The following is a 12,470-nucleotide window of genomic DNA, read 5'->3' on the forward strand; positions in this document are numbered from 1 at the left end:
GCAGCCATTGAGATTCATTTCTTCTAATCAGTGTTCACAGTGTGATCATCTCTTTACTGGGGAAATCAAGCATATTAGATGATCACTTTGCAGAGCACCTGCATTCTGTCCATCGGGGTGGGCGGGTGAAACCTGAGCTTTCTGTTGCCTGTCATTTTAATGATCCATTCCATTGGCATTCTGACCTATCTGTCTGTGGTCTCAGGTGTTCTTTTAATGAGGTCCAACACGCACGTGATGGTCAGCTGCTGGTCTTCCATCTGTGTATATTGCAGTGTCCCAGACCTCATAGAAACTTGCTCAACTTCAGACCACTTGATTTCTCTGCAGAAGACTTGGTCATTATCATATTAGCTCAGTTTCATTTCCTCTTTGACGCAGCTTGATTGTTCTTGTGCATGGTGCCAAAGCCCTGCATATTATAATATTTTATACTTGTATTATTTCTCTACAACTGCAACAATTAAACCATTGACTGAAGGATCTCTATAATTTATCCCTGTGGCAAATCTGGCCTGACGTTGTCACAGTTATTCCTTCCCTTTAACTTGATTTTTAAACTGCTTTTATTTTCAATTCACCTGGTGAACATTCCCTACACTTTATTTTTTTATTTCAGATTTCTAGTATCTAGAAATGCCAGAGTAGTTAAAGAAGGTAAGTTGTTTCTCAGATGGAGATCAGTAATTATAGGTTTAACACAAACAATCGTTTTGTGGTTACTATTATGAAGGCCAGCTTTTTATTCCAATATAGGTTCATTACTGATTTAAGTGAATCAGCTGTTGCAGTGAGATTTGAACTACATTCTCGAAATCAATGGTTCAGGCTGTTGATAACTTGTCTAGTAATTTTGTCACTAAATACAAATTCTTTGTTTCTTATTTAAATTGATAGTATAGCGAAAATGCCAGATATATCAATTGTTAAAACACCAATGTAAGTTTCCAAATTTGTATCAGTCTATCTACTTCATTCACATCAGTACTTTCTTATTTTTCTGACAAAGTTTGTAATAAAACCAATTGGCTTCCAATTCAAAGCATATACTATTTAACTTAATGATTTCAGTTCAAACTTAAGAAACATTGTACTACAAGATTCAAAATATAGTTCAATGAAGACCCATTATTTCCTTCTATTACATCAACTTTTACAAGCTTCTAGGGAACAAATGTTTAAAGTTCAACATCTTAAATCTGAGAAATGGCTCATGCTGATGGTTGAACTTAATTGGGAAATTCTTTGTGGCATTTACAATATTTGGGTGTGCTATTTAATTTATGTTGTCATTAGGCAATGCAGTATTACTTGAGACCTTATTGGTAACTAACAGGATTCATTTCAAGGGCATAAGTCTAACAGTTTTTAAAACTCTTATGATGTTTGCATAATCACTGCCAAGCATTTTGAGCAGCTGTGTGGAACAATACTTGATTAGAGAATCTTGTATTCACCCTTAATGAATTGTTTATTTTTAAAGCATGTACAAGAAATACTTTTGACAGTATCCTTGAAATCAGTGTTATCACAGCAGACAGTTTTCAACCAGATTTGTTATTTTTCCTTAATTTTCCCTTTTCTATTGTAAAATGGTTCAGTTTTTGACATCTCCAGAGAGCTTCTGAAGCACTCCTGCAAATATTTGCATCATTGCATCTTCAAACCAAGGACTGGAAACTATGAAATTATGAACTATCCATTGATGTTGGACTACATTGTAGTTATTGGCCTTCCAATTTTTCTTTCAATTTTAAATTGATCATTTCCTTAGTAATTATACTAGTTCTACTGTTTAAACCTGTCAGCTATCATCTTCATTTTGTGATCATTATAATAGAACATAATGGGAGTGAACTACAGAGGGAAATCACACATCAATTACAACTTTATCTCATATGTCATATTTGCATATGTTCCAGGAAATTTGTCAGTCAAATGGTATAGTAGAATGGCATCTTTTGTTTCTATTTGCCTCATTTTTGAGCTGAACAAGGTGTGAAATACCTGTCACATTCAGAGGATAGGAGGCAAATATTGTGCTTTACATTATTTTTAAGAGTACAAGAAGAATTCTGAATAAGTGTCATCTTTGACAATCTAAAATTGAACATTGATTGCACTCAAATGAGCTTCTTGTGCAAGTTTTCTTGGAGGCCATGGCTTTCTAGTGCAAGTTCACTTGCTGATAATTTTTGTCAGTAGCCTCCAGTGTAATTTGAAAGATAGCTATTTGCTTAAGGAAAAACAAGTAGTTTGGTGCGAGAATTATTGAAAATGTTTCTCAATTGTTTAAAGAAATCTTGCAATAGAAAATATGCTTTTGAGCCCTCCAAAATCAATTTCTTCTATCAACTGGCATATTAGATGGAAACCATAGTCAATTTGGAATACGCAAGCTCCTTAGCATGAATGTTGGGAAAAGTAGAAGATAGAGAACTGCTGTTTGTACAAGTTATGAACAAGTGGTCACCAGAGCCAAAACAATACATCCAAAGAGACCATAAAACTTAGGAGCAGAATTGGGCCATTCAGCCCATTGAGTTTATCATGTTTCAGTCATGGCTGATCTATTATTCCTCTCAACCCGATTCTCCCTTTGTCCTTCCTTCTCTCAGTAATCTTTGACACCCTGGCTGTTCAAACACCTATCAACATCCACTTTAAATCTACCCAATGACAGCCTCCACAGCTGTCTGTGGCAATGAATTCCACAGATTCATTACCCTCTGGCTAAAAGAATTCCTCCTTATACTTATTCTATTGGGATGCCCTATTCTGAGGTGGTGTCCTCTGATCCTAGAGTGTCCACTATAGGAAACATACTCTCCATGTCTATTTTTCTCTAGGCCTTTCAATATTTGATAGGTTTCAATGACTTCTCCATCAACAAAAGGACCACTTCCTGTTTCCAATTTTGTTGCATTATTTTGTTCCAACTACCAATGTGAAAACAAAAATCAGAGCTTTCCTTCTCTACCAGAAGAAACATCTGACTTCCAACATGAATTTCATCATCAATCTATCAAAACAAATGGCCTCAGTGGAAATTAGGAAAGAATAATGCAGGAAAGGGAGAGAGAAGAAATGTCATTAAGTGGTTCCTCAGATAGCTATTGTACCAATATAATGCAATCGATAACCTTGAATTTTGGCTCAGCAGGTGAATACCTTGTATGGGGAAACTTTTCAACTCAATGTACAGTGACAATATCTGCAACTTTGGAAGAATTTGCAGAATTGGAAGCAAGCCTGATCATCTTCTGTATTTTGCTTTATGAAGTATGTGAAATGCTAAGAGCTGCACACTAAGTTCATTAAAATACCCCCCCCCCCCCGCACCCCAGCTCCCGGTTTGGTCAACGGCATTAGTCTAGGGGAAGTCACTCTCTGGCTTGCCAAACTTATGAAATCTTGTTATTGTGGATGCTGCATGATGTTTTCCCCTGTTACAAATCAGTACTACGAAATAACAAACAGTACACCATATGCAATTAAACGATTGAGCTTTATACATACTTAATTTGACTAGAGAGTTAGTAAAGAAAACAGAAAGAAAAGGGCCCATTTAATGAAAGAGTCTAATGTGCACATTGGCACTCACGACTTCATTGATTTCCCCCAGGCGTAGTCGACTCCCGACCCCATTCCACGTCCACTCAGTCCTGCAGTCTGAGGCCTCTCTGTTCTGGCATCGTCTCTCTCCATCTTCCGCCAAACAAAAGCCTGTGAATTCCTTCTCTCAGACCCACAAGAAAGAAACAACACACCTCTCATTGGATGGCACACATTCCAAAGCCCCGTTATTTCTAGTCATAACCCAAATACTGTTGCTACAGAGAAACCATTACATTAGCAGGAAAACATTAGAGTGTTATACTCCCCCCCTCAACCACCATATTTAGTCATGTCCTCATGATGTTGAGATAATTCGCCAACCCTTCCTACAAAGCACAAAGTCCAACCCCGATGTAAAAGGCAGTCACATAGTTTCGCAAAACAGTAGAGGCCACACTCTATTCCCCCAGTGCTACATAGGCCAGTCTATCCGGAGGTCTCCTTGACCTCTCTGTATCTTGGCTAAGCCCTGCTTCATCCCTTGCAGGGTCCCACTGCAACCCAGGCTGTCCACTGATAGCCTCCCTGATTTCACCTGACTCGGCATGAGAAGGGTTGGGAGTCTCTTCCTCAATCAGTAGTGAGTTAGCAAAAGGCAGCAGATACCACACCTCCATGTCCTCATCCTCCGAATCGGTATCTCTCTTAGTGGCAGGGGCCAGCCTAACCTCTCATTTAGTCGCCCTGCATTGCCGCAGAGTCCTCTTATGAAGTGTAGGCTCCAGATTGGTCTCTGGGTCGACCTGTACCTCTTGTCCCAGAGGCAAAAAGTGGTTCCAGTGGAGAACTTTGACAGGCCCATTCCCATCCTCTGGTTTCACCAGCAAAACTGGTAGGTTTGGCATCTAACTCACCATCACATAGGCTGTGGCTGTCCAGCGGTCAGCCAACTTGTGCTTCCCAGATTCCTTATGAGGACTCAGTCTCCCGGCAGGAGTTGGGAGAACCTCACCGTTTGATCATACCTCCTCTTATTTCCTTGATTCTTCTTGGCAGCCGCGACCCCAACTAATACATAAGCTCTTTTCTGCTCCCTTCTCATATCAGACACATACTTCAGATAGTCTTCGGTGATAAGTCGCCCTCATCAGTCTCAAAACAAAGTTTAATGGGCAACCTCGCCTCTTGCCCCAAGCATCAGATAGCCTGATGTGTACCTGGTAGCTTAATTTCAGGTACAGTTGTTACTGTGGACTAGGTGTCTAATATGTTGACTCCACCTGCTCTTCTCGCTGATCTCCAAGGTTCTGAGCATGTCCAGCAAGGTTCGATTAAATCTCTCAGGCTGGGGATCACCCTACGGATGATAGGGAGTGGTCCTCGACTTCTTGACTCCTTGACTTACTTACTGCCAAGTAACTCATGGATGAGCCTGCTCTCAAAATCCCATCCCTGATCACTATATATCTGCCTGGGGAGGCCATAATAAATTAAATACTTCTTCCATAAAACCTTGGTCACTGTGGACACCCTCTGATCCTTAGTAAGAAAAGGCTGAGCATATCTGGTGTAGTGGTCCGTAATGACTAAGACATTTGCCGTATTGCTGGCATCGGGTTCTACGGACAGGAAATCCCATACACACCAGGTCCAGGGGCCCTGCACTCTGTAAGTGGGACAAGAGTGCTGCCCGCATATGCATGGAGTGAATGCACGACTTACAGTATTCTTTGACCACTGGCTTCTTCTGGGGCCAGTGAAACTTATTTCTGAGCAATCCATAGATCGTTTCAACCCCCAAATGTCCAGAATCATCATGAAGTGACTTCAACACAATCCTCCAATACTTCACCGGCAGAACCAGCTGGGAACGCCAAGATTGGTCTGGTGGTGACATGACCCCGTATAGGATCTGGTTACGCAACTCCACCTGGGACCATTCCCTCAGTAATGGAGGCACCACGGTGAGTTTCATCTTCTCTGCCTGAGCCATGTCTCCCTTTTCAACAGCTGACCAAGTGGTACCGATCCCCGGGTCATCTTGCTGAGCCACTGCCACTTCCTCAGAACTCAATTGCGGCAACTGATTTGTCTTCAGAGCAGTCAGGTTACAGTAAACTTGTTGAATGGCTTCACCAGAAGCTCCCAATTGATCCTCTGCTCAATCCTGCCCCTGTTTTCTGTCTGCCTTCACTGTGATGGCAAACTGACTCTTGGCTTTCACCCCCGGGCAGGAACGCTCTCCCACTTTTCGTCCCTGCCCTGCTCTTCATGCACGCGTTGGGACAAAGCATCAGCATCAATGTTCCTGCTTCCCGGCTGGTACGTCAGCTGAAATCATGAGCAGACAATGCCGCCAACCATGGATGGCCTGTGGCATTCAATTTTGCTGAAGTTAGACTATAAGTTAGGGAATTGTTGTCTGTCCTCACTTCCAACTTGCGAGTGGGATAGTTTTTCTCGGAGGGTGACAGACTCCAGCTGACAAATGCAGTGGGTTTCAACCCGGTGCCCTGATCCTGATACAGGATGCTTCCTAAGCCCTCGCAGCTGGCGTCCATGTGCAGCACATACGGTAATCAGGGGTCCGCAAAAGCCAGTACCGATGCCTAGGTCAACAGCTCCTTCAGCGACTGAAAGGCCTCTTCATATTTTGCATCCCTCCTTAGTCCAAATGGCTCCGACAGGCTAAGACACTCTCCACCCTCCTGTCCTTTTTCCCCCTCCCTTTCTTCCCCAAGGGAGCGTAACCATACAGAAGTTAATTCAAAGGCTGACTCACTTTCGTGTAGTCTTTCACAAACCTCCGATAGTAACCACAGAACCCAACAAATGAGCGCAGAGTGCTTGCAGTCTGGGGCCTTGGCCAGGTGGCCACCGCCTCTATCTTAGTTGGATTGGCTATGTGCCCAATCTAGCTAACAGATGTTTTGTAGAATTGAAACTGGTCCAGGGAAAGTTTCAACCCTTCAGCTTTCAGGCGGCTCAGCACCAACAGTAGCCTCGCTTCAAGTTCTTCCAAGGTGGACCCAAACACTGTGAGGTTATCCAGGTATATCAATACCTCAAGCAAGTTCATATCCCCCACTGTCTTCTCCATGACCTGCTGGAAGGTTTCAGGGGCTCCTGATATGCCCTGGGGCATCCTTTCGAACTGGAAGAATCCCAGGGGACAGTACACCTTTTCAGAGTCCTATAGTCCACACACATCCGTACCTTTCCATTCTTCTTTCGGGCCACTACTATTGGGAACACATAGGGGCTTTGGGACTCGGTGATAATCCCAGTTTCCTTCAACTTACACAAATGCTGCACGTCTTCCAACTCTGCAGGGGCTAGTCGCCGCGACCTTTCTCTGAATGGGGTATCCTCAGTCACCCAGCTAGTGTGACGCATGCTCTTGGCACAACCCACATCAAACTCGTCAGTGGAAAAGACACCTTCCAGCTTCAACATGTTCTTTACCAACCTCCTCTTCCAACCTGCAGGAACCGGGGAGTCCCTGAGGTTGAATGACTCAGTGGTGAACACCCCCCTCCCCCTTTCCATTAGTTTCTACCTGGCATATCTCACAGTGACTCTAGACATTACTGTCACTGGGAAAAGATGTACTGGGGCATCCCCCACTTGAAGGTGACTTCCCTCTTCATAGCGCTTACTGCCATCCTGCTCGCCTGTGCAACCGAGGGCTTCTACAACTTGGGCTTCACCAGTACCCCAGCAGGAAATCCTGACTCCCCCTCGTGGTCTTCTGGAGTGTCCACTAATGCTAGGCCACCAGCATTCTGGGAAATTTAGGGGTCCCCATCACTCTCGCTACTTCCCCAGGCCATAACACTTTAGGCTTCGACTGGGTGAACCACACAGTCCCTCGTCTAAATTTGGTTTCCAGCCCAATGCAGCCATGCACTTCCTCAGAAGCAGCTCGAAACACCGGGTGCATAGACAATGTTCCCAGAAAGCTTTCCCCAGCCCTTTCCTTGCTGGCCCCCATAAGCTGCCTCACCAGAGGAGTGCTGGTCCCCACCAGGATTGAAACCGCCCATCTCAGCAGGGTCTGGACAAACCAGCACCAATGTATCAAGGACCTCAGACATTCCCACATTGGCCTCTGAAAGCTGCAGTTTCACTGACAAATAACCATCATATGGATAATCACCCATACCTAGACTCCAGATCTCTAGTGCACTGAATGGCATCAGATACTGGTTGTAAAACAAACGGTCCAGCAATGTGACCTGTGATCTGGTGCCGAGTATGGCTATAGCATTAATACCTTCTATCTGTAGCGACACACTGGAGCATGGTCCCACTAAGCCTTCAGGAATAGGGTCTTTCGCTTTCAGGGGTTCCTTGGTACATTGCTGGGAATGTGTTCCCTCAGAGACACCAGGCCATTCCCTCAATGGGTCTCCTCTAAGTTTTCCCAATGACTCTCTCTGCTTAGGTACCCGGGGGCTCACTCTCCTTTTTGCATGACACTGGCTGGCAGCAGCTCTATGCATTGTTCGTCCCCTTAGAAGATCTGCCCCCTTATCAGTTCCATCATATGGGGGTGGGGGGGGGGGTTGCGTCACACCTGCTGATAACAACCGGGACATCTCAGTTCTCAACTCGGCCACAGTCTCCTCTTCTACTCCCCAGGGCAGGCTATCCACGGTCACTTCACTGCAGGGGTCCACTACTGAGGACTACCCTGCTGACTGAGGCTTCCCATGCCTCTGACATGTTCTCCTCCTCTTGTACTTCTTTGATCAGTTCAACAAAAGAGGGACTTTTGAGACAGTCTGAGACCCCAAGCAATTAGGTGCTGGGACTGGGTGCCCTTTTATCTGGTCCACTCCTAACTGATCCACCTCACCCCCCTGAATGAACCCTCTGCGCCGAAAGCAATTTAGCTGCCTCTCTATCTGAAAAATGTTGGAAAAACATTTCTGCCGCATGTTCTGAAACACTGTCATGAGCTCCATTGGGCTCCGTGTTGTGCCAAATGCCTTTTCCATTGCCCCCATAGTATCGACAGCTTTAGCTATGGGAAACTGGACTTGTGATTTGGCCTGCTCCGCTACCATTACGTCAGTGCTAGTCTGCAGTAAAACGAGGTCTGTGCCTGCCATTTTATCAAACCTCCGCCCCACAGTTTTAACAGTACTTAACAGGTGAATTAACAATTCACCTGGAGTATGAATATCTACCCCACTCAACTCCCACATGTTAGTTACCGGTAATCCCTGTGGATGAACACCACCGCTCCACCCCAGTAGCATCCATACCAGCACAGACTTAAGCACACAACCCACTGGTTCAATGCTCAGGGCAATCGCGCAGCATCCAACAAAATCATTCCTGAACAATACTCCTGCAATTGTAACCCTCAAATACAGCCAGCGGCGTTAGTCTCGGGGAAGATACTCCCTGGCCCGCAAAACTTATGAAATCTCATTTGTGTGGATGCTGTGTGATGTTTTCCCCTGTTACAAATCAGTACCATGAAATAAACAGTACACCATATGCAATTAAACAGTTTAGCTTTATACTTAATTTGACGAGAGGGTTAGTAAAGAAAATAAAAAGTAAAGGACCCATTTAATGAAACAGTCTGATATGCATGTTAGAGCTCCCAACCTTCCCGTCCATTCATTCTCTGTCAATTTCCCCCAGGTGTAGTCGACTCCCGACCCCATTCCACGTCCACTCAGTCCTACAGTCTAGGACTTCTCCATTCTGGCATCGTCTCTCTCCATCTTATGCTGAACAAAAGTCCGCGAGTCCCTTCTCCCAGACCCACAAGAAAGAACCAACATGCCTCTCATTGGATGGCACACATTCCAAAGCCCAGTTATTTCTAGTCATAACCCAAACACTGCCACAACAGAGAAACCATTACATTAAGAGGGAAACATTACAGAGTGTTACATTAGGCATCTTAGTTTGCTTCATTCAAGTAGCTGAACAATGTAATTTTGGCTATTTTATTGGTCTCCCATTTTCATTTTGTTTAATCTTTTGGTCAGTTTTGTAACTGAATGCTTTTGACTGTTGAGAATTAGCTTAAGATTGCACAAAGTAATCTGATAGAAGTGGGGGAGAAGAGATTTGTGTTCCTAGCATTTCTTTCAAACAGTGATTTGGGTACATATCGGACAAATGTTTGGATATTATTAAACCATTGTGCTACTTGATGTCCTTGAATTAAGTGAGATGAGTTTGTATTCGAAGTAGAGCATAGTAGGCAAAGAGAAGTAATTTAAGACTTAAGCTTTTGATAGCTGCTTCTGGAGCAAGATTTCACTTGTCCTTTGGCAGCATTTAATGTTTGACGACCCTTTTAAAATATTCATGTTAAGCAAACTACAAATTAATTTAAGAAAATGTCATCTGAAAGATGCATTTCAACGACTTGGCTGCTTGAATTCACTTGTCTTCATTTTATGAAATGACTTTTATTGTCCCTTTTATTTTCCGACAGCCTTGAGTCACCCAGTAATTAAATGAAAATGTTGGGATAGAATTGATTGCAAGTAGTTGCCAAAATTGCAAAAAAAAAATTGCAAACATATAGCCTGAGTTGTTACATCGTACAACAAAAAAATGGAGCTTAATATGTCAGCTGTGCAACAAAAGAGTAAACCCTGTTTTTTGTATATGTTCAATATCACACACGCACTGAAAGTGTAAGGCCAAGATTTTCATTCTGTAGATTTCCCATTTTGATTGGTCACCAAATCATCAGAGAAATGTTCTATTATTTGTTTTAAGCTAGAGTTACTAAATATACAACACTAAATGTGATAGTTTACTTTGAATTGTGTAATTTTTTTTGACAGAGCAAATTTTTGTTTTAAAGGAGTCCTTCCCTTTCCAACCACATTAAGTTAATTGTAGAGCAATGTAAACTACATGTGCATTTTCCACTAAAAATGGGCAAGATGTAATTTAAAAATGCAAACCATTGCACACTTTATAAGTACTTGCAGCTGGGCTTAAACATTGTAATGAATATTTGACAGAATAGTAAGCCCAGAACCATTGCATTTCCTGCACAATGTGAAGTGATGTATACCTCTGTCAACTCTATGTATTTTCTTATTTTACAACAATAATTGCAACCTAAAAAGTAAACAGTCTCTGTCTGCCACTTCGTATGAGACACCCTTATGTAAGCATCATATAGTGCTGTGCAAAATACAGTTAGCTCACCATTTATTAGTAATGATTTTAGATTATTAAAAAATAGTTATAAAATATAGCTAGCTCACTATTTATTAGCAATGATTTTACATTTTTGTTGCCCTTACAACTTGACAATTGTTAATTTCAGATGTGTTCACAGCAGGACAGTCCTGGTTTCCTTGGTATCTTGATGAAACTTTTTACTTTCTTCACCATGCATTGAGGCATTGACATATTTCCTTGTTACACTGTTCTCATTATGACCTCAACTGATTTGTGTAGTTTCAACCATTCCTGTGTGCAGTTGCCATCTCATTGAATTGAATTGGCTATTTCTTACATCCATCACACACATAAGGAGTAAAAAACCTTTATGTTACTTCTCCATCTAAATGTGCAATCATAGTAATTTATAATAATTTATAATAAATGGAACAGCCAGTGTAATATAGAGTGCACTCAAATCAGCGTGAGTTCGTCAGTCTGAAGGCCTGGTGGAAGAAGCTGTCCCAGAGCCTGTTGGTTCGGGCTTTTATGCTGCAGTACTGTTTCCTGGATGGTAGCAGCTGGAATAGATTGTGGTCAGGATGGCTTGAGTTCCCAATGATTCAATGGGCCCTTTTAACACACCTGTCCTTGTAAATGACCTGAGTCATGGGAAGTTCACAACTACAGGTCTGCTGGGTTGTCCGCACCACTCTCTGCAGAGTCTTGCGATTAAGGGAGGTACAGTTCCCATACCAGGTAATGATGCAGCAAGTCAGGATGCTCTCAATTGTGCTCCTGTAGAAAGTTCTTGGGATTTGGGGGCCCATACCAAACTTCCTTAACCGTCTGAGGTGTAGGAGGCGTTGTTGTGCCTTTTTCACCACACAGCTGGTGTGTACTCACCTTGATTACAAACTTTAAAGATGTGCTAATCTTCTATTGCTCTCCTTCCTTTAATTAAAGATTTGCCACAGAGATTTTTTATTGCAAATTTTTTCCATCATTCTCAAAATGGCTCAGTATCAGAATCAGGTTTAATATCACTGGCATATGTAGTGAAAGTTATTTTGTGGCAGCAATACAGTGCAATACAGAAAATAAAACTATAAATTAAATGTGTATGTATACACATATATGTAGGTGTATTTAAAGGAAAAGCAGAGTAGTGTATATTGTTGCAAGCATGACTTTAAGAATTGAGTGGATCATGTGATATGGTTTTGCTTCAGTGCTGTCCAAGCTTTCGGTATTTTGCTTGACAATGATCCTCTGATTTGGAGAATGCAAGAAACTTTTAAAACAAATTTTGACTACTTTGTTGTGAAGTTTCAAATTCAATCTGAGAATTTGCCATGGAAGTTGCTGAGAAATACTTAAGTTTACAATTGGTATCCAAGACTAATGGAGTGGATTGGTATTCAATCCTGACTTACCCCTGTGTAGAATTTACACCTTCTCTGCGACTGTGTGGCTCTGGTTTCCTCCCACGTAACAATGATGTGGGGTTTGGTAAGTTAATTGTTGAATGCAAGTTTCCCCTAGTGCAGGGGTGGGCAAACTTTTTGACTTGTGGGTCACAAAGGGTTCTAAAATTTGACAGGGGGGCCGGACCAGGAGCAGATGGAAGGAGTGTTTTGGTAATACACCTCATAAGAGAAAATAAAATATCATGGGATATGTAGAAAACATGTGCTTTTATTTCAATTGAAAATGAACAAATGCATTACAACAAAATATCTGTCTTTGAAGTC

This window comes from Hypanus sabinus, chromosome 25 (genome assembly GCF_030144855.1).
Source record: "Hypanus sabinus isolate sHypSab1 chromosome 25, sHypSab1.hap1, whole genome shotgun sequence".
In the NCBI taxonomy this organism is placed as follows: Eukaryota; Metazoa; Chordata; class Chondrichthyes; order Myliobatiformes; family Dasyatidae; genus Hypanus; species Hypanus sabinus.